Source organism: Hordeum vulgare, chromosome 7H (assembly GCF_904849725.1).
Source record: "Hordeum vulgare subsp. vulgare chromosome 7H, MorexV3_pseudomolecules_assembly, whole genome shotgun sequence".
NCBI classification, from domain to species: Eukaryota; Viridiplantae; Streptophyta; class Magnoliopsida; order Poales; family Poaceae; genus Hordeum; species Hordeum vulgare.
In genome coordinates, this window is record NC_058524.1 from 498,606,826 (window position 1) to 498,632,471 (window position 25,646).

At 46.4% G+C, this 25,646-nt stretch overlaps 1 pseudogene; it reads left to right on the forward strand.

Moving 5' to 3' along the window:
- The first annotated feature begins 6,706 nt into the window (after positions 1 to 6,706).
- On the forward strand, positions 6,707 to 14,860 carry LOC123412305 (annotated as a pseudogene).
- Positions 14,861 to 25,646: the final 10,786 nt, after the last annotated feature.

Here is a 25,646-nt window from a genome sequence, read left to right on the forward strand (position 1 = left end):
TAGCAACATCATCTATCACACACTAGTGTGCAAAACACACACACAATTAAATCTGCCCTAACTATACTAGCAGAAACAGAACTGAAACACCACTATTTCTTAGAGTTAGCTAAACAGAAGAATTAGCAGAACTAAAAAAGCCACTTTGTATAAGAGTTAGAAAAACAGAATTAAAATAGGCAGAAAAGAAAAGACAACAAAAAAAAGAAACAAAGGCTCCTGGGAATCGAACCCAGAACCTCTGGTTCCAGCAACAGCAACAAACCACCACACCATTGTCATCTAGTCGACAGGATAGAGGAAAGAAACAGAGTAAACTGTCTCACTGGTCACTGTGCAATAAAAACTCCAGAACAAAAGAGGGCCGAGGGGGGGATCGAACCCGCGCCCTCTCATCAGGCACAAACACGCCCTACCACTGCACTACGGATCGATGTCTGAACATATACACGCTGCAAATCAGAAGAGGACACCCCCTGCTCGTCTGCTACCGACGACTGGCCGGAACAGGGGAGGTGCCTCGCCGGCGCTGCGAGTCGAATTCATCTCCGGCTCGTGGAGGGGAGGAAGCCCTCATCCACATGGATCCATCCCCGCAATTAACTATGCCCAAGGGGCTCTACTGCGATGTGGCAACGGCGACCTGCGGTTCCGGTGACAGAAACATCTCGCCGACGAACTCTACTGCTACGGCGCCCGATCTAAGGCAGGGAGGAAGGAGGGGGGTGCACTACCTCATGTACGAGTCAAGGAGGGAGCGACCGTAGAGGAAGTAGCGGGAAGAAGAGCGCGGTGCGGCGGAGCTCGTCGAAGAAGAAGGGGCTCCGGGAGGAAGAGGATGCAGTGTCTGTTCGGGAACGTCACATGGGAAACAAAAAATTTCCTACGCGCACGAAGACCTATCATGGCGATGTCCATCTACGAGAGGGGATGAGTGATCTACGTACCCTTGTAGACCGTACAGCAGAAGCGTTAGTGAACGCGGTTGATGTAGTGGAACGTCCTCACGTCCGTCGATCCGCCCCGCAAACAATCCCGCGATCAGTCCCACGATCTAGTACCGAACGGACGGCACCTCCGCGTTCAGCACACGTACAGCTCGACGATGATCTCGGCCTTCTTGATCCAGCAAGAGAGACGGAGAGGTAGAAGAGTTCTCCGGCAGCTTGACAGCGCTCCGGAGGTTGGTGATGACCTTGTCTCAGCAGGACTCCGCCCGAGCTCCGCAGAAACGCGATCTAGAGGAAAAACCGTGGAGGTATGTGGTCGGGCTGCCGTGGAAAAGTCGTCTCAAATCAGCCCTAAAACCTCCGTATATATAGGTGGGAGGGAGGGGACCTTGCCTTGGGGCTCAAGGAGCCCCAAGGGGGTCGGCCGAGTCCAAGGGGGAAGGCTCCCCCCCCCAAACCGAGTTGGACTTCGTTTGGTGGGTGGGAGTCCTTCCTTCCCTTCCCACCTCCTCCTTTTTTTCCTTTCTCTTTGATTTTCTTTCCTAGGCGCATAGGGCCCTTTTGGGCTGCCCCACCAGCCCACTAAGGGCTGGTGCGCCACCCTCAAGGCCTATGGGCTTCCCCGGGGTGGGTTGCCCCCCCGGTGAACTCCCGGAACCCATTCGTCATTCCCGGTACTTTCCCGGTAACTCCGAAAACCTTCCGGTAATCAAATGAGATCATCCTATATATCAATCTTCGTTTCCGGACCATTCCGGAAACCCTTGTGACGTCCGTGATCTCATCCGGGACTCCGAACAACATTTGGTAACCAACCATATAACTCAAATACGCATAAAACAACGTCAAACCTTAAGTGTGCAGACCCTGCGGGTTCGAGAACTATGTAGACATGACCCGAGAGACTCCTCGGTCAATATCCAATAGCGGGACCTGGATGCCCATATTGGATCCTACATATTCTACGAAGATCTTATCGTTTTAACCTCAGTGCCAAGGATTCATATAATCCCGTATGTCATTCCCTTTGTCCTTCGGTATGTTACTTGCCCGAGATTCGATCGTCAGTATCCGCATACCTATTTCAATCTCGTTTACCGGCAAGTCTCTTTACTCGTTCCGTAATACAAGATCCCGCAACTTACACTAAGTCACATTGCTTGCAAGGCTTGTGTGTGATGTTGTATTACCGAGTGGGCCCCGAGATACCTCTCCGTCACACGGAGTGACAAATCCCAGTCTTGATCCATACTAACTCAAATAACACCTTCGGAGATACCCGTAGAGCATCTTTATAGTCACCCAGTTACGTTGCGATGTTTGATACACACAAAGTATTCCTCCGGTGTCAGTGAGTTATATGATCTCATGGTCATAGGAACAAATACTTGACACACAGAAAACAGTAGCAACAAAATGACACGATCAACATGCTATGTCTATTAGTTTGGGTCTAGTCCATCACGTGATTCTCCTAATGACGTGATCCAGTTATCAAGCAACAACACCTTGTTTATAATCAGAAGACACTGACTATCTTTGATCAACTGGCTAGCCAACTAGAGGCTTGCTAGGGACAGTGTTTTGTCTATGTATCCACACATGTAAATGAGTCTTCATTCAATACAATTATAGCATGGATGATAAACGATTATCTTGATACAGGAATTATAATAATAACTGTATTTATTATTGCCTCTAGGGCATAATTCCAACAGTGTCGGGGACGTCGATCTAGCGGCGGGAACGAGCCCGTGGTGAGGCTCGCCTGCTCCTGGACCCCTCGACGTGGAGGAGAAGGTACCACGGCGACGACGGTGATCTCCTTCACCCGTCGGCCATGGCGGAACCGGCGGCTTACCTCACCGCGACGAGAGAGAAAGGAGGGAGAAGGGATCTGGTGGAGCGGCGGCGGCAGGGAAACCCTAGCCGAGGCACGGACGCCAAGGGCTTTTATAGGGCGAGAGGGGAACGAGGGACGCGCCGCGGTGCCATGTGCGGGGAGCTTCGGCTCGTGGAGGGGGCGAGGTGAGAGACTGACTAGTGGGGCCGCCTGCCTCGCTGGAAAGAGGAGGATGACGACGCCCGTGCGCGTGACTTGGGAAGAAGTGGGCTGGGCCGCGAGGGTTGATTGCCACAGGCGTCAGATAGAGGAAAAGACTGAGAGGGATTTGAATTCTTTTAAAAATAAACTCAGCTAGGATTTAAATCCACTAGCAGTTCTGATGGGGTAAAAATCAAAGCAAAAATGCCCCTGGCCATAAGGAATTATGGCCTATTAGAATAAAATAGGAAAACAATATTTGGAGCCATTTGGAATAAATGCAAAACTGTAATTAATTTACTGTTTTGGGTTTATTTGCACCTTTAAAATCAAAGAACAAAACAGCAAATTCACACATTATCATAACCACAATTTACTCTAACCACAAGACATTTTAGAATAACTTTTGGGAAGATAGAATTTTGACATGAGACAATAGGAGGCAAAAGGATTATAAATAGCAGAGAGCTTTGAAATTACCTAGCACTCACTCCTACCCATCACATACCAACATCACATGCATCACACAAGATAATACAATACCACAACATCACACCTAGCAAGATCACATGCAATCATAACATGACATAGAATCATAAGGTATGGCAAGGATGGTATGGCACGGATGCATGGATGCAAAAGCAAAATAGAAGGTGGCACATGAATTCGTACATGCATAGAAACTCTCGTGACAAAGTCAAGGTGGTCCCACATGGAAGGTTACAAAAAGGGAAAGACCTACACTTGGGGCATTACATGGGCCTTGCCAACCAAGGGGTTTCCCCCAATTCGAATCTCCTCCACCGGCTTCACCCGCAGGAAGGGCCCCGACAACCACGCCGACACCGTCAATCCGCAGGAGAGAGGCCCACAGATCAGGACCTGGGGGGCGTAGGTGGCGGTGCGGGCAGCGGCCGACGAAGGGGAACAACACACCTCCACAAAGACGCTTCCAAGAAAGATAGCGGCACCCGCGGGCGTCGCCGTCGCGACTCCGATGAAGACCGGAGCAAGGATTTCTCTCGGAGCTGCGCTGGATATCCACTGCCACCGACCGCTGAGCATGGCTGCCACGCACCATCACAACCCCCAGCCAAGGCCACTTCACCACGCGGCCTGGACACTACTCGTGCCCAACCGACCAGCGCAGTCGCACCCGGCTGCCGCTCCCTACCACCAAGGCCGAGTGCCCCGCCAGATCCGGCCATGGAGCCCCGGATCCGCCCTCCGCCGCCGCCGATTGGCGAGATCACACCGGATCCCGCAACCGTCGACGCGGGGCGCCGCCGTCAGAGCCCGAGGGCCGACGCAAGGGGCCCCGCCGCCGCCATCCCCGGGGCGCGCGCGGCTTCGCCGGCGTCCCCTCCGACGGCGGCGAAGCGGGAGTGGGGGCGGAGAGGGGGTCCGGTGACGACGCGGTGCGTGTCTCCAGATTCGTTGGATCCTGCTGCCGCGACACGACCCTCCCCTGACGGCGGCTAGGGTTTGGGCGGGGTGGCGCGGGGGCGCGGGTGGGCGAGCCACGAGATCCCAATGCCCGGCGCTGGACGGGAGGAGGAGGGGGCGGGCGAGCGGGCTCCCTCCGGCGTCGGGCGAGGTCTCCTGAAGCCGAGCAGGAGGGGGAGTCGTCTCTCAACAATATATGTGCCAATAAAATATTAATTAACTATACCATTGGCTTGGTATGTAAGTTAACATTTATGCCTTAAAAGGAGAGCGGCTTAGTAATATCTACTAATTGCAAGATATGCATCATTGATAGATCATCAATTGGTCGAGTAACTTAGCTTTCCCCCGGTAAGAGATTCTCCATAGGAGATAATAAGAAATTGAGAAAGAATGTGCCAATGCCGCATAAGTGTTTATTGGATATGTTTAAGTCCAGATGGAAGGCACATATCACATTAATAACATTATATGGTCTCAGACCGTCCTCATGTGTATTTCCACATATAGCTAATTAATTCAACTCTTCGATTGTGGTTGGGCTAGGTAATGGTAAATCTTCCTTGAGAAAACCATTAGTTGCTCCGTTTTGATTATTCTGATTTTAAATTATGACTTTTGTTTAGAATGTTTGAAGAGCTTAAGTTAGCGCCAGCGAAGGTACACAGTTCTACATCGACTATACATCGTACAAATATACAAAAAAGGGTATGGTTGCTCTGGTGCATGATTTAGGAAAGATATATGTGGTTGCTGCAGCTGTGAACTCTAAAGAAGAATGTGTGATGGAATCCGCCTTCAATTTGGAAGTTAATTTCTATCGTTCCATGGTAGTCTCTCCTTCTATACTATTAATAAAGGAGTAAACGAAAACTTTTCTAAGTACACACACCTATTAGACTCACAAAAAACAAACACCTATCACCATCACACAATTAATCAATAAATTGCAATCTAACGGTCTTTCACCATCCATGCACCACGACGGTGTGCAGTTACCAAATTTACCAAAGGCTGACCCTCCACCTTCACCATCCATCCTACAGCGAGCAAACAAAAATGGAAAATTATAAAGAGAAGCGCCGCATCACAGCTCTTCCATGCAGCAGCTTCCGCAGCTTCATGCGCATGCAAAAATCTTCCACCTCATGCTTACATCATCGCATTAAATGCTTTTTCAAATTTTAGAAATGATTTACCTCATAAATTAATAATTTTATTCAAGATTCGCTTTCACCGTTAGGTTCGTCTCGATGAGACCTTCAAAATAAGATCCCATGTTGATATGTTTCGTTGATTTTTTTTCGTCGTTCTAGTTGCCACATTTATGTCATCTTACGGATGTATAGTTGTCACAAAAGTTATACATAGTTATCAGGACAATATTTTTATACTTTTCTAGCATTGCAATGTTATGTGAAGCTAAAAAGTGGGTACTAAAATACTAATAACAAGCAAGTAAATGCATAAAGCAACACAAGTATAATGAATCAAGTTTTTTTAGTGGGGTATATCAACATTCATAAACCTGATAACCAAGTTGATTTAATGTGAGAACTATGTAACAAATAATATGACAAGTAAATGATAGTAATCTGGCAAGTAACGAAGAAAACGAAAGTTATCGAAACATATCGACATGGGAGCTAGTTTTGAAGATCTTGTCACGAAAAAGTCAGTGCTGAAAACGGATCATTAATTGAATTAACAGTTTTGTAGATAAAACTTTTTGAATTTCAAACATCGAAGGGAATCTTGATGACGTCATTGCATGCATGCATAATAAAAAAAAGGAGAATTTGCCGCTGCATGTCCGAGCTGTTTACAGTAATGAGTATGCATCTAGGGAGTACTAATTTTGCATGGGTACTAATGTTCCATTAGTTGGGCCGCCGCACCGAAATCCCCAAATACAGCGCTGCTCCGTTGCGTGTTCCAACAAAAATAGATCCAACGGTTGCACCTTCCTCGTAAAAAAGAAAATCAAACCAATCAACTACAGAAATTTAGCCAAACACGTCCTCCTCACACCATACGCGGCAGCCACCCGTCCTGTCCTGCACCATCGCCGTCGCCTCCGCCTCCCCCTCCCCGTCCGCCTCCGCCTTCGCCTCCGTCCCCGTCGTGAACTGTTGCCGCGAGCAGCGTCGCCATCGCCATGTAGAAGTATAGACAAGCACACCCTCCGCGCCGCCGGCCGCCGGCCGCCGTGTCCGTTTCAGCCTTCGAATCCCCCATCCCCCGTTGCCTCGCGTTCCAAAGCCACATGATATCCCCCAACCTCCCCCTCCGGCTCCACCACCTCCGCCGCCTTCTCGCCGCCGCGCACTTGTCCTCCCCCGCTGCCGCATACTACTCGCGCGCATATTCCCCGCCGTTAAACCGAGCTCAGGCCCCGCCCCCGCCCCCGCCTCCGCCCTCGCGCGCTATCTCCCGGACCTCCCGGCGCGACGGTTCTCCTCCGGGCACGTCCTCCTCCCCACCAACCTCCAGGAGGAGCACGTCGCGTCTCTGTCCGACAGGATCTACGACGCGGTGACAGAGACAGAGGAGGGCTCCAACGAGGGCACGGAGGCCGCCCTCGACGCGCTGGGCGCCGAGCTCACCACCCCGCTCGTGGCGGACGTGATGCATCGCCTGCGCTACGAGGAGAAGCTGGCCTTCCGCTTCTTCGCCTGGGCCTCCCAGCAGGACAACTACGAGCACGAGCACCGGACGTACTGTTGAAATTTGGAGGTGGGCCTTAGGCCCATTAGAGAATTTCAGAAAATCTACAAGGGCCCATGTAGGTGGTGGCATGGCAAGGTGGTGGGAGTTTAGTCCCACCCCGCTAGTGGAGGAGAGTTTGGACCCCTTTATAAGGGTCTCTCTTCCACATGCTATTGGAGAGTGAGAAGAGAAGGTGCCCTCGCGCACTCCTCCTCCGCCGCCCGCCTCGCCACGCCACGCCTCGCCTCGTCACGACGCGCCGCGGGTTGCGGGAATGAGCCGAGCCGAGCTCATACCTACGCGCTTATTTTTGCCGGTCAGGAACGGATCGTGATCGTTACCGACTCGGACTCTCCACCCAGCCGCCTTTATAAGCACGCGATCGCCTACCCTAGCCGTCACGAAATCAGATCACATCTGCCTCACGCGTTCGTTCCTTGAACTGCTGCTGCCGCCGGCGACTCCGTCCCGTTTACCGCGTACACGGTCGACGGGAGAGCAGGCCTCCGAAACCTCGCCTCTCCGGTTCCTGTACGGGAGAGGGGCGATTAGGTTTTTGGGGAGCGATCACGCGACTGCTCGCCTCCGTTCGTCTGCGTCGCCCTCGTCATCGCCATGTCTTCACCAAGAGAAGCTGATCGTCTCCGCGAGGAAGCCGAGAAGAAGACGGCAGAGGATACTGCCTCTGCCGCCGCTGCTGCTGCTACGGCCAACTGGCCGATTGGAGGGTATGACTCGTTTATCCTCTTGCTCGTATTTATTCTAGCAGTACTACTTGTTTGCATAGATGTATCCACTATATGCGTAGTATGTGCTAGGTTAGCTCAAGATCAGTATGTCATTAGTCTAGTCAATGCCATGCTAGTTATTATTTTGTGGATTAATCTACTCGGAAAATTGTATATTTACTCAACAATCCAAAAACCTAATGTCTGTAGGAATTTTTCGAGTAATGGTTTTGCTGCTGCACTGAAACCGGATAAGTTTACCGGTACTTTTTTCAAGCGTTGGCAAACGAGAACCACCTTATGGCTCACGGCTATGAACGTGTTCTGGGTAGCCGGTGTCACTCCTACGGAAACTATCACTCCTGAACAGGAGAAGATGTTTAAGGAGGCCACCGTCCTATTCCTTGGAGCAGTCATTAGCGTGATCGGAGATAAGCTGGTTGATGCATATTTACATATGCATGTTGCCAAGGACTTGTGGGAGGCGCTCGAATCTAAATTCGGGGCCACCGATGCTGGGAGTGAGATGTATGTTATGGAGCAGTTCCACGATTACAAGATGGTTGACAACCGTTCTGTATTGGAACAAGCTCATGAGATAATATGCATAGCTAAGGAACTTGAGGTTCTTAAGTGCAATTTGCCGGGCAAGTTTGTCGCGGGCTGTATAATTGCTAAGCTCCCTAATTCCTGGAGGAACTTTGCTACTACTCTGAAACATCAGAGGCGTGAGTTCTCAGTAGAGGACATCATCGGCCATCTGAGTGTTGAGCAGAACTCGAGAGCAAAGGACTCCAATGGAAAAGCGGTGGAAAGCTCTTCTGCTGCCAATATGGTACATCAGAGGAACTTCAATTCTCACAAGCCCAAGGGAAAGAACTCTGTCCAACAGAATACCGACTTCAAGAAGAAGGGGAAGAAGCCCTTCAAGAAGAATAAGAAGGGAGATGGCTGCTATACTTGTGGTTCAGAGGAACATTGGGCGAACAAATGTCCAAACAAGTACAAGAAGCCGGCGCAGGACTCCAAGTCTGCAAACATGATTGTGGGCAACAATGAAAGTGGTGCATCTGGGTACGGTAATTTACTTACTGTATTTACAGTTTGTCAGTCCACCGATTGGTGGGTGGACACGGGTGCAAATATTCATGTGTGTGCTGACTTGTCATTGTTCTCTTCTTATCAGGCCACCGGTCGCGGGTCCGTATTGATGGGGAATGGCGCGAGTGCTTCTGTTCTTGGTGTTGGCACGGTCGATCTGAAGTTTACTTCGGGAAGGATCGTGCAGCTGAAGAACGTGCAGCATGTCCCCGCCATCAAGAAGAATCTCGTTAGTGGCTCCCTTCTGTGTAGAGAAGGGTTTAAGTTGGTGTTCGAGTCTAATAAAGTAGTAGTTACGAAATATGGACTTTTCGTTGGAAAAGGTTATGAATGCGGAGGTCTGTTCCGCCTTTCTCTAGCAGATTTTTGTAATAAAGTCGTGAACAATATTCATTCGAGCGTTAATGAATCTGAAGTTTGGCATTCACGTCTTTGTCACATAAGTTTCGGTGTTATGTCGCGGCTAGCAAAACTGAATTTAATCCCAACTTTCACTTTAGCCAAAGGTTCTAAGTGCCACTCGTGTGTGCAAGCAAAGCAACCTCGCAAGCCTCACAAGGCTGCAGAGGAGAGACACTTGGCACCATTAGAACTCATACATTCTGATCTTTGTGAGATGAATGGTGTGTTGACTAAAGGTGGAAAGAAATACTTCATGACATTGATAGATGATTCCACTAGATTTTGCTATGTGTATCTGTTAAATACTAAAGATGAGGCTCTACACTACTTTAAAATCTATAAGGCAGAAGTTGAGAATCAACTTGAAAAGAAAATTAAACGAGTCCGGTCTGATCGTGGTGGAGAGTACTTCTCAAACGAATTTGATTCATTTTGTGCGGAACACGGCATTATTCATGAGAGGACGCCTCCCTATTCACCCCAGTCAAACGGGGTTGCCGAGCGGAAAAACCGTACTCTAACTGATTTGGTTAACGCCATGTTAGATACATCGGGTTTATCCAAGGCATGGTGGGGGGAGGCTATATTGACCGCGTGTCATGTCCTGAATAAAGTTCCTACAAAAGATAATGAGGTCACTCCCTACGAGGAGTGGTCAAAGAGAAGGACGACACTCTCGTACTTACGTACTTGGGGCTGCTTGGCGAAAGTCAATGTACCGATTCCCAAGAAGCGTAAGCTTGGACCAAAGACTGTGGATTGCGTTAATTTGGGATACGCTAAGAATAGCGTAGGCTATAGATTTCTAGTAGTGAAATCTGAGGTACCTGACGTGAAGGTCGGTACAATAATGGAGTCGAGGGATGCTACATTCTTTGAGGATATATTTCCCATGAGAGATATGCAAAGCACTTCTAGACAGGAATCTGAGATAACTCCTGAGCCTGCCATTCCTATGGAATATTATGAACAAACACATGATGAAAATCCTGAGGAGGATGACGAGGAAGCCCGTGGTAGGGGCAAGAGACAAAGGACTGCAAAAACCTTTGGTGATGATTTCTTCGTATACCTCGTGGATGATAATCCCACTTCTATTTCAGAAGCGTATGCTTCTCCAGATGCTGATTACTGGAAAGCTGCGGTCCGTAGCGAGATGGATTCCATCATGGCTAACGGGACATGGGAAATCACTGATCGTCCCTATGGTTGCAAACCATTGGGATGCAAGTGGGTGTTCAAAAAGAAGCTTAGGCCCGATGGTACGATTGAAAAGTACAAGGCTAGGCTTGTGGCCAAGGGCTATGCCCAGAAAGAAGAGGAAGATTTCTTCGATACTTATTCACCTGTGGCTAGACTGACCACCATTAGAGTACTTCTCTCATTGGCGGCCTCTCATGGTCTTCTCGTTCATCAAATGGACGTTAAGACGGCTTTCCTGAATGGAGAGCTAAATGAGGAAATCTATATGCAACAGCCAGATGGCTTTGTGATAGAAGGTCAGGAAGGAAAGGTGTGTAAGTTGCTGAAATCTTTATATGGTCTGAGACAAGCACCTAAGCAATGGCATGAGAAGTTTAATACAACTCTGACATCTGTTGGCTTCGTTGTTAATGAAGCTGACAAATGTGTATACTATCGCCATGGTGGGGGCGAAGGAGTTATATTGTGCTTGTATGTTGATGACATACTGATATTTGGAACCAACCTCAAAGTAATTGAGGAGGTTAAGTCTTTTCTGTCTCAAAACTTTGAGATGAAGGACCTTGGGGTGGCTGATGTTATCTTGAACATCAAGCTGTTGAGAGATGATGAGGGTGGGATTACACTTCTGCAATCCCACTATGTTGACAAGATTTTGAGTCGCTTTGGATATTCAGACTGCAAGATTTGTCAAACACCATATGATCCTAGTGTGCTTATTCGAAAGTTTAAAGGCACAGCTATAGATCAATTGAGATTCTCTCAAATTATCGGTTCACTTATGTACCTAGCTAGCGCAACGAGGCCTGACATCGCGTTTGCTGTGAGCAAACTTAGCCGGTTTGTTGCAAACCCGGGCGATGTTCATTGGCGTGCTGTTGAAAGAATTATGCGCTACTTGAAAGGTACTGTCAACCACGGGCTTCACTATACGGGATTCCCATCGGTACTTGAAGGGTATAGTGACGCGAATTGGATCTCTGATGCTGATGAGATGAAGGCCACTACTGGGTATATGTTTACTCTTGGGGGTGGTGCTGTTTCCTGGAAGTCTTGCAAGCAAACGATCTTAACAAGATCGACAATGGAAGCAGAATTAACAGCATTAGACACATCTGGTGTCGAAGCAGAATTTCTTCGAGATCTTTTGATGGACTTACCTGTGGTTGAGAAGCCGGTTCCGGCTATCCTTATGAACTGCGATAATCAGACGGTTATTGTTAAAGTGAAGAGTTCAAAGGACAATATGAAGTCCAACAAACATATAAGAATGAGATTGAAGTCTGTCAGACGTTTGAGAAACTCCGGAGTGATAGCGTTGGATTATATCCAAACGGCTAAGAATCTGGCAGATCCCTTTACTAAAGGGCTATCACGTGTTGTGATAGATAGTGCATCGAGGGAGATGGGTATGAGACCCACATGAGTTGCCATGGTAGTAACCTAACCTATATGATCGGAGATCCCGTGAAGTAGGACCTGGGGAAACAAGCCAGTGGTGAACTGAGGAGAGTAACTTTACTAACTCACTCCGTTGGAGATGCAATACTCTCGGATACTGTATGGTAGGATGACTACTGTCTTAATGTGTTCTAAAGCTTATATGTAAGCAAGATGCTGTCCTACAGAGCGATCTTTGGAGGAACACACCTATATGAGCTTGACTGCTGGTCACAGTCTATGAGATTTGGGTGATCTCTAGTAAACTCATGAATAGGCCAGGAGTGTGACTAATATGCTCCACCCGAGGGGTCACCTTCGGCAGCCTAGTACTAGTAAGACTTGTGGTGAAGCTCCTTTACGCCAAACTGACAATTCAAGGCATAGTCCATTGTTCAGTTGTGAAGGGGTGTAGCTACTTGTTCTAGGTGAAGCTCAACCTTAACAGGTCTTCACTGAAATGCTGGTATATTAAAACAGTGATTGGAACGAGGGAACATGATGTGCCCTTGAGATCTGGTGGGGGATTGTTGAAATTTGGAGGTGGGCCTTAGGCCCATTAGAGAATTTCAGAAAATCTACAAGGGCCCATGTAGGTGGTGGCATGGCAAGGTGGTGGGAGTTTAGTCCCACCCCGCTAGTGGAGGAGAGTTTGGACCCCTTTATAAGGGTCTCTCTTCCACATGCTATTGGAGAGTGAGAAGAGAAGGTGCCCTCGCGCACTCCTCCTCCGCCGCCCGCCTCGTCCCGACGCGACGCGACGCGGATTGCGGGAATGAGCCGAGCCGAGCTCATACCTACGCGCTTATTTTTGCCGGTCAGGAACGGAGAATACGTAACGGACAAGGAAACGATCCGAGACGTCGGATCGTGATCGTTACCGACTCGGACTCTCCACCCAGCCGCCTTTATAAGCACGCGATCGCCTACCCTAGCCGTCACGAAATCAGATCACATCTGCCTCACGCGTTCGTTCCTTGAACTGCTGCTGCCGCCGGCGACTCCGTCCCGTTTACCGCGTACACGGTCGACGGGAGAGCAGGCCTCCGAAACCTCGCCTCTCCGGTTCCTGTACGGGAGAGGGGCGATTAGGTTTTTGGGGAGCGATCACGCGACTGCTCGCCTCCGTCCGTCTGCTTCGTCTACGTCTGCGTCGCCCTCGTCATCGCCATGTCTTCACCAAGCGAAGCTGATCGTCTCCGCGAGGAAGCCGAGAAGAAGACGGCAGAGGATACTGCCTCTGCCGCCGCTGCTGCTGCTACGGCCAACTGGCCGATTGGAGGGTATGACTCGTTTATCCTCTTGCTCGTATTTATTCTAGCAGTACTACTTGTTTGCATAGATGTATCCACTATATGCGTAGTATGTGCTAGGTTAGCTCAAGATCAGTATGTCATTAGTCTAGTCAATGCCATGCTAGTTATTATTTTGTGGATTAATCTACTCGGAAAATTGTATATTTACTCAACACGTACAACGACATGATCGACATCCTCTCCGGCACGAGGTACAAGTCCCGCCAGTTCGGCGTCCTCTCCGACGTGCTCGACCACATGAAGCGCCACGGCACCAGGTCGGTGCCCGTCGAGGACCTGCTGGGCATCCTGCGCGCCTACACCGAGAAGCACCTCGCCAACCTCAGGAAGCTGGCCAAGAAGCGGCGGGTGCGGATGCGCACGCCGCCGGAGACCGACGCGCTCAACATCCTCCTGGACGCTTTCTGCAAATGCGGGATGGTCAGGGAGGCGGAGACGGTGTTTGGTCGCGTAAGGAAGAAGCTGCAGGGAAATGCCGAGACGTACAACATCCTGTTCTTTGGGTGGTGCCGCGCCAGGGACCCCAAGAAGGCCATGAAGGTGCTCGAGGAAATGATTCAGATGAAGCACACCCCAGAGAACTTCACGTACATTGCTGCTATTGACTCGTTCTGCAGCGCTGGTTTGATCTCGGAGGCAAGAGAGTTGTTTGAGTTCATGAGGACCGAGGGATCGAAGATATCCTCGCCCACTGCTAAGGTATATGCTATTATGATTGTTGCGCTAGGGAAAGCTGATCGGATGGACGAGTGCTTTGAGCTGATTGCAGATATGATTAAACGAGGCTGCATGCCTGATGTATCAACATTTAAAGATTTGATTGAAGGCATGTGCTTGGTGGATAAACTTGATTCTGCTTACTGCATTCTGGAGGAGATGGGGAAGGCTGGGTTTCCTCCTGACATTGTCACTTACAATTGCTTTCTTGAGGTGCTTTGTAGTCTTCAGAAGGCTGATGATGCGCTCAAACTCTGCGAGAGGATGATAGAAGCACACTGTGAGCCCAGTGTTCATACTTACAATATGCTGATGGTGATGTTTTTTGCGATGAGAGAGCCACACAGGGCACTCGATATTTGGATTGAAATGGACAAGAGATGATGTCGGCGTGCTGTTGATACCTATGAAATAATGATTGATGGCCTGTTTGATTGCGGAAGAACGGAAGATGCGACCACTCTTCTAGATGAAGTAATAAACCATGACATGAAACTGTCGTACAAGAAGTTTGATTCTATCATGCTGCAATTATCAGCTGTTGGCAACCTTGGCGCAATACATCGGCTGTCAGAGCATATGAGAAAATTTTACAATGTCGCAATGTCAAGACGTTTTTTGATCACACAGAAGAAGAAGATCATTGGTATTAGAAGGAGATGAGTTCTGCAAGATTAATTGTTAGCACGAATGTCAAGAGCTTATATGAGGTAAACACTTCCCTGGTTTTACTGCCAAGTGCCAGTCGCCAACTATTAGTTGCCGTATTAGACATGTGCTGCATTACAGTTTTGGTCATGCCTACTTTTCTCTGAGCGTAAACCTAAGTTACATATGGAATGCTAATCACATGGACATCGTTTTACCAAATGGTAGCTAATAGTGACACAATAATACTCTAATGTGTAGTTGTAATATTTCAAACTTAACTTTAGAATCTCAATGGTTGCTACAACAATACATTAGTAGTGGCAGGCAATCACCTTTTTGGTGGCTACCACTTCCGTTTTGTATATTGTTTCAATGGAATTTCTCTCATATATCTTAGCACTTGTTGGCTACCCACCCCTTTTCTACAAATCAGTTTGCTGCCTGACATAAATTCAGTTTAACCTATGCAACAATACATTGTAGATGGACCAGTCTAAATGACAAAGCAGCATGTTTCAGTTGACTAAAGTTTTCTCTTTATATCGTACCTTACCCCACTACAAAAACCAGTTCACTGACTGACAGAAATGCAGAGAAACCTACGTGGCAGTAGAGATATACTAATACTAATGGCTGGTTTTTCTCGCTATATTAATCTAAACATGCTATGATGTAAATACTCTGGAACCTGGACCAATTTTTTATTTTACCTACGGAAATATGAAAATCCCTTGCTTGTTTGCTTCTATTAAATTAAACACTTTCTGTTGTAAAGCCCTGAGGTTTTCTTTTACTTGACCAAAATGAATTGGCTGAATGGAAACTCAGTTTAAAACTTAATGTGTGTGTTATGTAAGTAGCTAGCTAAATCCAATCTACTGCCCTTTGCATGTCGCGAACTCTTGCCGCGAGGAGCGTCGCCATCGCCATATTGTTTGTTTTCTCTTATTAGGACTTCTACTCATGTATAAAAGGATAGATGAACAATTGAGATTGACTTCAGAAAATAGAAAGATCTCTTTCATTTCTTGAGTCAATGCATCATAAGTGCAAGCACACATGACCAGTAATAACTGTGTTTTCTAATCATGAGAGAAAGAAAGATCTCTTCTGGTTCTAGAGCAACATCCAAACTCAAGTGCCATTGAAACAAATAACTACTTGATACTCAATTTTCCCACTTGATACTCAGTGGGAAGATACAAATTCAATTTCCCACTTGATACTCAGTTGTAAGATGCAAATCTATTTTTTCCCGTATATTCTTGTAAATAATTTTGAACATTGTTTTCCTTTTCTATTTCCCAATGTCAGTGAGGAGTTGCATGTGATAGCTCAGAAAGTGTACCATGTTTTTAGCATTTCCATATATTTTAGCAAGGTAACCTAGGCAATTAAATGTTTTTAGCATTTTCATATAGTTGCATGTGACGCGAGTAATGGGTTGAGGCCAGTAGTTTACTTCACGAAATGTTTGACCAAGAGTTCGTTTAAAATACCAACTGGCCAGATCACCAGCCGTCCTCCAGCCGAGGCGCCTCATATCTGCCGCCGTAGCCGCCCTCGAAGCCGTCGGCGTCACCGTAGAACCCTAGCCGCCGCCCAGTGCTGTGTTGCGGAAGCTGCTGTGCGAGTGTGTGTGTGGTGTGATGGTGTGATGTGTGTGTGGTGTGATGTGACAGCGGAGTGTGCTGGTGTGATGACGAAAACGGGACTGAAGGTTCGAGGTAATTACGGGCGTGCATGTAGTGGAGGGTATTGGAGGTGGGGGTGGTTTGGAGGGTGGGTGTCGGCCTGCCTTGGCTTGATGTATGGGCCTGAAGAGTTGATGATTATGGAAATGCAATTTCTATTTTTTATTTGCATTAGAAAAAATAAACATTATGGAAATGATTCTATATTGACTACTCCCTTCATTCCTAATTATAAGTGTTTTTAAAATTTCTAATATAAATCACATATAGGTCAAAGTGAGTGAATCTACACTCTAAAACATGTGTATATGCATCCGTATGTAGTGCATAGAATTCTTTAAAAAGACTTATATTTAGGAATGGAGGGAATATACAGACAATAAATATCTCATATGTTCTTTACGGAGAAATTCACCATGTTGATTGCCTTGGATGTATGATTTTTTGCTAATTATGAACAAGGAATTTTTTATGTACGGTTATTCGTGCGTTGCACGTGCATGCTTACTAGTTAATAATAAAGCGCCGACTACTTCTGTCGCCCGTCATGCTACTTTTATAAAAAAAGCCTTCGACGTTTCCTGAAATCAACCCGAGTCCGGATTTAAGTCAGAAAACAAATCGTTTTTTCATTTTTCAAAAAACCTCTTGATGTTTCAGATAATCAACCCGCAGTCCAGATTTAATCTCTCCCTAATAATAGAGCATCGAAAAACCCTAACTTTCCAGTTAATCAATCCACATTTTATTTAAAACAAAATTATCCATATTTCTTAAACCATAACTCCGATTTTAACATGTTATATATGAAATTTGATTAAAAAATGTGTAGAATCTAAATAGGATGTTATTTTTAGCTGTTGAATACTTCTTAAATATTATTTTTGGTGCAAACTTAATCTGTAGTGCACGGTCCTTTTTTTCTCTCTTTCCGGCGACGATACGAATTGCAATAAACATCCATTAAATAAAAACCAAAATGAGAGGAAAGAAAACATCGTTAACAACACATGCACACCTTTGAAAAACCTCGTGGGGAGAAACAACATATTTCTCATCTTATTTCGAGTGACTGTACATTCAAACGTGTTTTCGTTGTGTGAGCACTAAAGCCATCGTCGACAACACAAATATGATGCCATGTGAAAATATATTGCGTTCAGAGCGTGTATTATTTTCTCTTCCATTGCAACGCACGGGCTCTTTTGCTAGTGATTACTTAATTCCTTATTGATGCTTATTTATAGATGAATAATTATATTATCTAAGAATTTCTTGAAAAAATACATTAATAAAAACGAATTAAATGCAAAGATATCTAGATAGATTATATATGTTTTGTCTTACATATGTAGCATGTACATTCAACAGTATAAGAAGTTGTTCGTGTAGAAACACTTTTACCTATTTCTGAAGAAAAGAATCATATTTCTTTCATACACATCACAATATAATCATAGCTCAGAGCTTCACAAAGTGAATCCACCCTCTAACCTTAATTTAGCTCAAGAAATATATTTCTCCTACATGGAAACAGAGGAAAACATTACAAGGTTAAAATGTGATCTTTGAAATGCAATTCTTACGTTTACCTATAATCTAATAAAAAAGAATTCATAAACCAAAAAGTACTATTACATAGACCCTCCTATAATATATTTTTAGAAGGAATATATTTTCCTACGTGGAGACAGAGCAAACTAATATATGATTATTATACAATAATCTCTCAAATGCAGTTTATTTTTTCCTTATAATAATATAATAGAAAAAAAATCAAAAACCAAAAACTACTATTAGATAGACCCACATATAATCTATGTTTACTTCCAAAAATTTCCTAGCCCGTGCAGTGGCACGGGTTGCTGACTAGTTATTTTAATTCATTATGCTCTCTTATTTCATTTTGCTATTAGATTATGTTCATGATTTTAACTAGGTCAACAATTTTTCAAATCAAGTGGAAACAACCGGCCTATAAAAACTTATCAATCCTATGCATCCTCTTATCACCTAGAAAAAAAGAGTGTCAATATGTGTTACTGTAGCACAAATATAATACATGCAACCACCGATGCAGAAACTTTTCTCGTGTAAATATGAGTTGATTAGCATATCCAAAATCACATCATGAAAGCCCACTAGAACCCCGCATTATATGAATAAAAAAGAGAAGACACTCCATCATCTTCCCCACTACCCAAACCTAATGCTCACTCCATCCTAAAACTAAAGTGTATTAGTCTATTAAAAAGTCAACTTTTTAAAAAAATTGATCAACTTCAGATGCAAAAATATCGACATTCACAATACTAAATAAAAAAATAAAAAAAATTCATTTCATGACGAGTCTCGGAATCCTATTTGCTATTATGGGTACTGATATATTTCTATAAAAATCTGGTCAAATTTCAATTTTGACTTTTCAAAAAACAAATACACCTTATATTTTAAGATAGATTGAGGACAAAAATTATGAAAAATCCAAAAACATTAACAACGCAACAAAGCATGCCCAACCCTTATAGTAATAATACACTAAGGTTCCTAGTTTTAGAGGCCTCACAATCAATTGAGGTCTCCAAAATGGATTTGGGTCACTCGATTTTGACCGGGTCAACAATTTCTCAAGGAACTCTCTCATTCTATTTTTAAGCTCCCTAATTTTAGAGGTCTCACAATAAATTAAGGAGTCCAATTTAAAATTGGGTAACTCAATTTTGATAGTCAATAATTTTTTAAAGAACTCTGTCATTCCATTCTTTTAAGTCACCATGCTCCTCAATTTTGAGCTCCCCCATTTCATTGAGGTATTAAATTTATTTGGTTCATACTATGATGGGTCCAATGATTTATTTCCAAATAAATCACATCAACCAATTTATAAAAATATATCAATCTCACACACCACCTCACCACATAGAAAAAAGAAGTACAAACATGTGCAACCATTGACGTAGATTTTTTTTCCCTAGAATCACACCACGAAAGGCCCCCATAACACCGTATTGTAAATAAATATAAAGCACACTCCATCATCTCTCGAACTCGCCAAACTAAATACTCCATCGGTTCGAAAATATAAGGTGTATTAATTTTTGAAAAGTCAATTTCTTTAAATTTGACTAAATTCATTTCATGATAAAATAATGACACTGTTTTGATATATTTCTTTACAAATTTGCTGAAACTTAGGGTTTGAATTTCTAAAAAACAAATATATTTAATATTTTGAATAGGGGAGTAATTTTCTTCTGAAAATATAATAACACCAACGCGCAGCAAAGCGTGCCCAAACCCTTCTAGTAGGAGATTAAAGTGAAAGGATAATTGTTAATCATGGTAAAAGCAGCATGTGAGCATGGACTAATACAAAATATACTTTGTTGTTATGAAAACTTGTGACGCATCTTGAATCCAAATTGTAGTGACTAACTATTAATGACGATTGAGGTGTTTGGGTGTATTATTTGAATGAATGGTTAGGCATAATATATTGGTAAATTAAGTGAATAAAATAGGAAAAACATTATCATGTGGCGGTGGTAGATAGTATTACCGGCTAGTGTTTCACCTAATTTTGCAACAAATGTATCATAGTTAATATCCACTCAAGATTACACCAAGTTGGGGGAAAACACAATTATCATGTTGTACACTTGTACTTAGGTTTCATGTGTGTTAATTCATATGCCTTATTATGTAGATAGTAAGCTGGTTGAAGTAAAAATTCAAAATATTTGTGATGTATCTTAAATCAAACCTCACACAAAACGGTAGTGAATGCTTGAATTGGGAGATATTTGAACATTTTTTCCAAATATATCTGAAAATCCAGCAAATAAAGTGAAAAGAAGTTTTTTATTGTTGTTGGCAAATAAACATGTGTGCATGGAAAGGATACATGTTGGTCTAATTAAACTTGTGATTTATCTCGAACCCAAACAATAATGACCCTCTATGGTGTGTTTGGATTGGAGCCTGCTACAGCTGAACCAAAAAATTGATCGTTGAGAGCAAGTACAATAAGGTGACATAAGCAGGTTATAAGGATTAAAATATTATATCCTTGCTTAGTTGGAGGAGAAAGAGGAGGAGAGAGAAGAGAAGTGAGTTCTAGGTGAGTAGCCAGCTGCAGCATGAGACCCAAGCCACTTTGTGAGATTGTAAGGTTGGTCAACTACTACTAAAGTAGTACACATGTAAAACTTACTATTGTATATGCCGGCTATTAGGTTGGCTCTATATGACATGACAACTCTTTATAATCGATTGTTTGCTGTATTATTAACCATGCTCTGATAGGGTGTGGGCGTATGTTTGGATGAGTGCCAATAATATGGCCATCCATGCCGGCACTGCCATTGGTAGTTCTGTTTTACGTTAATTCATTGGTGAGACTATGCCAATTTTTATTGAAAAAGTGTTAAAAACATTCGACCGATTTTTAGACAAATCAACCGCCTTGCTCACCCGCCACGCGTCCATGAGACCATGCACCCTCACACTGCCTATCAAGTTCTCCCTTATCTTCTTTCTAGGATAACGTTCTCTCTCACCTCCGACCGGTCACGCGCAACCACTCATTCTCTTCCATTGTTCATCTCCTACCTCTTCTTCTCCTATTCGGTCCTTTTCTTTTGCAGGGTGGCCGGCAACCACTCGTCGCACGCTGCTGCTGCTACTGCAAGAACGCCACCATCGCACCGCTACTGCTACAAGTGTCTTTTCTCACTTCCTCTCACTTCTCTCCTCCGCAGCATCTCAAGGCATGTTCGTGCTGCTGCAAATCCGCGGTCGACGTTGCAACCGCAGAGTTCTTCGTCCTCGTCGGTAGTGGATGTTACAATGCAACGAGAGTGGAATTGCAATGAAGCTTCGTCGGGTGTCCGTCGTTGTTGCGATTGAGTTTTGCCTCGCCGCATGGTGCCGCCATGGAGCTGCAATGGAGCTTTGTCACTCCACGCGTTGCTTTCATGGAGCTACAATGAATCATCATCGGGGGGCCCGTTGTTGCTGCCATGAAGCTTTGTCGTGCCACGACGTGTTGCCATGGAGCTACAATGAAGCATCGCCGTGGAGTTCGTTGGTGTTACGATGAAGTTTTGGCGTGCCGCGCCATGCTGCCTGGAGCTTCGCTGGGGGCCGTCGTCGCTGCCATGGAGTGTTGCGTTGTAGCTTGCTCGAGAGAGAGCCCATGCTTGAAGTAGCCTGATGTGAACTTGTCGTTGGCGACACATCGGTGTCAGCAAAATATACGTAGCCCTGTATGCATATACTATATATTGTATTGTATCCCTTGGATACCCTTATATAATGAGATAGCCACACCCCGTTTAGGGTGTTGAGCACTTCCCAAAACATTACGTCTTACATGGTATCAGATTAGGTTACGATGTCTTCCGTTGCACCGCCGCCGTCACCACCGCCGCCGACCCCTGGCGCCGCGCCAGCCTCTGGCGCCGCCCCGACTGCCGTGGCGCCGACCCTCGCCCCCGCGTCGCCGTTTCTCGCCTCCCGGCCCCTGGCGACAGCCTATGGGGCCCCGGCATCGCCTCGCCATCCGAGTGGTTCGGATCTCCCCACCCAGCCTGGGGTTGCTGCCTCGTCCGGTGCACCTCACCCCGACCATGGCACCCCGCCGCCGTCGTCCTCCTGGACGGTCCCCTACGGCGCGTCCTCGGTGCCACAGCACTATGCCGCGCCTCCTCCGCCCTACTATGGCGCGCCGCTGCCGCCGCACCAGTCCGTGCCGCCGCCGCCGATGACCTGCGGGTCGTCTACCCCGCACCACTACTCGCCATCGACGGTCTACCCTGCGCCGCTTCAGTCGTACCAGGGAGCTGCAGCCGCGTCACACTACGGGGCCCCTGCCATGGAACCCTATGCCCCCCCCCCCCCGGATCGGCTCCTCTGGAGCCCCGCCCTACTCGGTGGCCGCTGGTCATCCCGGGGCGGCCCCGTCGATGGGTTTCTATGCCCCGCTACCGGTGCATGCTGACCCGGCCACGCTGCCGTCGCCGTTCTACTTCTCGCATCTCCTGCCGGTCAAGCTTGCGCCGGACAACTACTTGTCCTGGCGTGCCCAGGTGCTGCCTCTTCTGCGGAGTCGCTACCTCGAGGGCTACGTCGACGGCTCTATCCCGTGTCCGCCGCCTCATCACCCGGCGTATCACACGTGGGTGGCTCGGGATCAAGCCATCCTCTCCGCAATCCAGTCCTCGCTCACCCCGAGCGTCTCCTCGCTAGTCATCTTCGCCCCTACATCCCGGGAGGCGTGGGTGGCGCTTTACACAAGCTTTTCCTCCCAGTCTCAGGCACGTGCTCATTCTATACGCACCGAGCTGGGTGAGACTAAGCTTGGTGACCTCAGCATCACGGACTACTTCAACAAGATGCGGGGTCTAGCCGACATGTTGGCCTCTGTTGGCCAGCCGCTACAGGATGAGGAGGTCACCACCTTTGTGCTTAACGGGCTTGATGATGATTATGACAATCTCATTGAGAATGTCCACGGCCGTGATGATCCGCTCCCGTCTCATGAGCTCTATGCACGGCTCCTTGGCCGTGAATAGCACATCAAGGCGCGCCGCGTCTCCCCTGGCTTTGCCGCTGCCAATGCCGCGACTCGTGGCAAGCCCCCGCGGTCTTCTTCCTCCAACACCAGATCGGCGTCGTCACCACAACAGACTTCACGGGGCAATGCTCCGACCATCACGGGCGGCAATCGGCCGGTGGCGTGCTGCTCCTCTTGTGGCGCCCCGCAGGCCTGCCAGCTCTGTGAAATTGAGCGGCACATTGCCTCTCGCTGCCATCGTCTGAAAAGACCTCGATGACGCCTAGAGGGGGGGTGAATAGGCTATTTAAAAACTTCTTCGGATTTGGCTTGAACCTAATGCGGAAATAAACTAAGAGGGTACTTGTCAAGCACAAATCCTAAATGCACTAGGCACTGCAACGTGTATCAACAACACGATCTACCAAGATGGACACAATACAGTTACTAACAAGCACAAGTAAGTTACACAAACTTACTTGAGCTATATCACACGACAAGTAGGTGAACAACACAAGATACTAGAGCACACTATATCAACACGATATATCAAGGGCTGCAAGTATGAACGTGTGGATATAGAGGGTATGCTTGAATGATTAATCATGTACAAGAAATAGCCAACACAATATAATGAGCACAACCAATATGCAATGTATGTATGCTCAAATAACACAAGTAAACCACAAGTAAGGAGTTAGGGTTAAGGATAACCAAGGTCACTGAGACGAAGATGTATCCCGATGTTCACTTCCTTGGAGGAAAGCTAGTCACCGTTAGAGAGGTGGATGTTACCACGAAGGCACACCAACGCCACGAAGGCTCACCCTATTCTCCCTTTGAGACAACACCACGAAGGCGTTTCTCAACCACTAGTGGTAAGCCTTTGAGGTGGCTTCCAAACCCTCACAAACTTTTCCGGGGGAAATCACACGGATTGATTCCTCTCCGAAGAACTCCTACCGCCTAGGAGTCTCCAACCTCCAAGAGTAACAAGATCACGGGGAATGCTCAAAACTTGCTCAAATCACAAATATCTTGGGTTGAGAGAAGGAGAGGGAGACGATCTATCTTTTGATTGGAACAACTCTCAAAGGGGCTCACAAATGCTCTTGGGATCTAAGATTTGGAGTGAGCAAATGTGTGTGAGGTGGAAATGTGTTCTTATGAGGATAAGGCTGTGTTGGGCAACCCTCTCATGAAGTGGGAGGGGGGGTATTTATAGTGGGGAGAGAAAAAGAGCCGTTGGGGACACTTTAAGTCACACAGGGTCCGGACGTCCGACAGTTGTCGGAAGTCCGGGCGTCCGCGAGGGGTCGGACGTCCGAGGCCTGTAGATACGACTAAAACTATTTTGAATTAAACAGCGACCGAACGTCCGACAGGGGTCGGTCGTCCGAGGCCTGTAGATACGACTGAACCTATGTTGAATTTATCAGCCACCGGACGTCCACAGAGGACCGGAAATCCGAGTTATACAGCTCAACTTCTACTGGTGGTAGGTTCCGGATTTCCGACGGGTGTCGGACGTCCGGTGCTCAGAAGTCCGGAGGGAGCCGGATTTCCGAGATATAGAACTCAACTTCTACTGGTGCAGGCTTCCGGATTTCCGAACCTGGTCGGATATCCGGGCCTCGGACGTCCGGAGGAGGCCGGATGTCCGGGCCTCGGACGTCTGGAGGAGGCCGGATGTCCGAGGCACTGGTCCTGTTTTCTGATAACAGCAGAGCAGTGGAGATGTGGTATGAGCAGAACAATGGAGATGTAGTTTGAGCAAGTTCATCGCAAAACCTGTGATCCCCTCTTAATAGTGCGGGATCCCTAAAGACTCAAGAATCATAAAAGGGGTACTGATGATCCATACTCGAGTGTATACTTTTATTCGCTGATCATCACTCCGCACAACTAACGTCAAAGGAACTGATACCTTTGAGTTAGCCCTTTCACTTGAGCTTGATGTTGTTGTTCCTTCTTGGCTCAAGTTGAAAGCACGACATGATGAAGTCTTCAAGTAGCTCTCCCATACTCAATGTGGCCAGCCTAGCTTATGTATTCATCTTCATTTGTCCACCATGTGAACATCCACAAGAATCAAGCATGTAGTGCTCAGGAATTCTTATCTTGATCTTGTCCTTGTTAGCACATGAGGTTGTCCTTATCAACACAAGATCATTGACAATAGTTTCAATGATATATTCGTGCTGATCCGCTTGAACTTGCACACCACAATCTTGATGACGATCACCACTTGACGTCATCCTTCATGGGTTGTATGAGATCTTCCTTTTGACGCAAGCCCAATGGAAGCACACCTAACCCCCACATAGGAGTCTCACAAAGACCATGGGTTAGTACACAAACACGTAATGGACAATGCTTATCATACCATGGGATCACTTGATCCCTCTCGGTACATCTTATACGCTTTGTGTGTTGATCATCTTGATTTACTCTTTGTCTGAGATCTTGATCAACCTAGTGTTTCTATGACCATTCTTTGGATAATACCTTGAATAACGTCTTGGTTATCATATAAACTCCTTGAACCCAACAGATGGATTTCAAGAAGTGCCTATGGACAAATCCTATAAATATAACTTAAGGCAACCATTAGTCCATAGGAATTGTCATCAATTTCCAAAACCACATATGGAGATATATGCTCTAACATCGTCTCTACAAGCAAGAC